This window comes from Chrysochloris asiatica, unplaced genomic scaffold, assembly GCF_000296735.1.
Source record: "Chrysochloris asiatica unplaced genomic scaffold, ChrAsi1.0 scaffold03242, whole genome shotgun sequence".
NCBI classification, from domain to species: domain Eukaryota; kingdom Metazoa; phylum Chordata; class Mammalia; order Afrosoricida; family Chrysochloridae; genus Chrysochloris; species Chrysochloris asiatica.
In genome coordinates, this window is record NW_006411760.1 from 2,387 (window position 1) to 5,818 (window position 3,432).

The 3,432-nt window shown below is 36.5% G+C and overlaps 1 pseudogene; it reads left to right on the forward strand.

Moving 5' to 3' along the window:
* The first annotated feature begins 223 nt into the window (after positions 1-223).
* Positions 224-1,038, forward strand: LOC102837836 (annotated as a pseudogene).
* The last annotated feature ends 2,394 nt before the right edge of the window (positions 1,039-3,432 follow it).

Sequence of the window (3,432 nt, forward strand, 5' to 3'; positions counted from 1 at the left end):
TGAATTCTCATATCAGGTTACTGTCAGAAAAGCTGAATTTGCAGAGTAAGAAACAGAAGATCTGATCCTTATTACAGAACCATCCCTTATTTCAGATTCTTGAATACCTACCTCATCCTTCCAGACTATCCCTGAAAACCTTTAAGGTTCCATCTGAGAAAGCTCTAGGAGTTCTTGGAAGGGGAAGAAAGAAGATTATTGGTTGGAATAAAAACAGGATTGAATGAGTTCCATAAAGCAGGGGTCTCAAACTCCTGGACAATAATCTGCAGAAGACAACTTCACAAAGCCAACAAGAAGCAACATGCAGAGAAGTAAAATGAGAGGGGCCTCCTCTGGAAAGAAGACAGCTGGTCCTCAGTAGAAGAATCTGGAGCCAACTCTTCCAGGAAGATGGAGTGGTCATCTGCAGAGATGGACCACCCCCATTCAGGATCTGTGAGATAAACACAAATAAACAAGTAGAAGAGTCTTTGAAACAGAGATGGTGGAAATACCAGTAAAGTAAGTGTCACAGCACCTCCAAAGTAAAGGGCCTGGGATGATCCTATGGTTGAAAGTGAGGAGGCATTTAAGAACAGATTGGGGGTTAAAGTGAAGATTCCTGAATAATTAAAACCCTGACTCATCAAGGACTGGGACTTGGTTAAAAAAAAATGTTGATGTCATTCTGAAGGAGTACAAAAATTGTAAGAGATCACAAGGAAATGCTGCTAATAAGGAATGTTGTTAACAAAATTGTGGCAGGGATAAAAACACTCAGCTACTCTACAAATTTGAGAGGCCCCAGTATGCCGAAATCCTCATGGCCCACCCTGATGCGCAGCTGTCCCTGGTTTATGGAGTGCCACACCTACTGAGATTATTTGTGAGAATCGGAGCAATGTTGGCCTATACGTCCCTTGATGAGAAGAATCTTGCATTATTATTAGGCTATTTGCTTGATTTTCTGAAATAATGGCAAAGAATTCTGCAGCCTTGTTTACTGCAAGCGATTACAAAGTGGTTTCAGCTGAGTACGATCGCAAAGTCCCATAAGGGTCTACTAACCCCTCACCATTAATGTCTGGTTATCTGTAAATACTTATCTTCTTCTTGTATAATTGATATTCTCTAAAACTGTTAAGGTTATCACACTGCTTATATTTAAGTTTGTTTTTTTGTTTGCTTTAAACAGAGAATAAAAGGAGAGTGTAAGCTCCCTTTCACATTTCAAAGTTGCTACCAGTGTAGCCAGTAATTAGAAAAAAAATAAACATTCAGCAGAACAATTTCTTGCCTAGTTGACAACATTGCTTTAACGCTTGTGATTCTATCCCTTTGACACTATATAATTTTCTAATATGTGTTAATGCTACATGACAAAATGCCCTGATTCCTATTGCTAAAGGTTCAACTTAAGGTTGTTGTTGTTGTTAAGTACCATGGAGTTGGTTCTGACTCATAGTGACCCTGAACAGTGTTTCTGAGGCTGTAAATCTTTTCAGGAGCAGATCACCTTATCTTTCTCCTGCAAAATTGCTGGTAGTTTCGAAGTACTGACCTTGAAGTTGGCAGCCGGACTCTATCCACTATGCTACCAGAGTACCTTCCACTTAAGGTATAAACCTGAAAACCCATGCATTCGTACTCTCTCTTAACATATAGACCTGAAAACCCATGCATTTGTGCTCTCTCTCTCTCTCTTTTTTTTTTAGTGGTGCTTGAAGTAAGACAGCCCATCTGCTGTTGTTCCTTAGGCATTCTCTTCTTTCAAGTTGTTGAAGGATGGTGGTTTGTTTCATGTTTTTTGTATTTTTAGTATACATTCCAACATGATAGAGGCAATGCATTGTGCAGCCATGGTTTTCTGAAAAGTTGATATTTCATGAATTGCATTTCAGATCTAAGATAAAATTTCTTTCTAAATTTCAAAGGTAAAAAACAAAACAAAACAAAAACCCACAATGATAGGAAATAAACGCCTCTTAGTAAAGAATAGTGAAATTGATGTATTTTTCTGTTTTCATTAACGAAATGATGGCATTCATCTTCACAACTTTCTGAGAGAAAACAATTATTTTAGACAGGTTTTCCCACATATGTGGTAAATACAGTGACAAAACCTGCCAGTGATTTTTTTGGATTTATCTTAATTCATAGGACCCTACCCAAGGATCATGGCCTAGTATTATGGCCTCTCTTTTGGTGCATTTTCTCTGAGTTCTTTCTATCTGGTAAAATTATTTCTGCCTGGGAGAACTACATTTGAACTGGAAACTAGTGTTCTTTATCTATGAATTAGATATGGAACATATAAGTGATTCTTTTTTTGATATATTAACCTTTTGTGTTGTTTTCATACAGAGGCACATCAAGGACTTGCTGTTGAGCTTAACTTCTGTTGAGCATCCAGGGGCAGTGTTTCAAAGAATTACAACTCTACCTAGGTATCGCAAGTCCTCTATGTGAAACCATTGTGAATGATCAGAGGGGTCAGAGAAGGATTCAGAGACATTGGGTTAACTTATGAATTGTGTGTCTTAAAATTCAAACTCACAAGAACAAAGCAATTTAATTTTAAACTCTTAAATCTGTGGTTTCTGAGACTTTACTCAAAATAATAACAACTCCTTTGGGAATTATAACTCTTCCTGCAACTAGTAGCAAGTAAACAGTATTTTGCTCCCCAAAGTCTGGAATTAGGTATCCTCATGATTCAGCTTGATGACAGGAGTTCACACTGTAGCATCTCTATATTTTAGACTGATTTTATGCATTTTACATAAGCTTCTTATTATTTCACTTGCTGAAGCTCTTATATTTATTGGGCAATGCAGTGCATCCAGTGTAGAATTGAAACTGAAATAGGGAGGGCATTTTCTGTGTTGGATACGAAGTGGTATGGAGTTGAATAACTTGATGTGTGGAGTATTTCAGAGACCTCAGCAACAAAATAAAAATTGCTTTCTAGTGATAGAATATTCTGAAAGAGTTAGTTATTAGTATTTTAATAGTTGCCTCATGAAAATAATGTTCAGATAGGCTTTCAATTTGTTCTGTTAGGAACAGCCACACTTATGCTAGATCTAACAGTTAACAAAGAGATTTAAGAGAATAGAAAATATAGTGTTTCCAATGAAATGGAGTTTTCCAAAATACATTCCCACTTTTATTTACTTTGAAACTGGAAAGGTGGTGTTTTATCTGAATGAAAAATTTAGGAAGAATAAAAGGACATTTTAGCTCAGCCTCTACTTACTCTTGAGAAACAGTTATTCCCAGAATGCAGAGGTAAGATAATGCATATGGATTTCTCAGCAGTAAAGGTTAGATTAGGTGGACAAGGCAATATAAATACATAGTTCAGTAGTATCAAATCCATTTTGAATATATTTTAGTTCTCTTTTCCATGCTACTTGTATATTACATGCTACTTATATATTACAAATT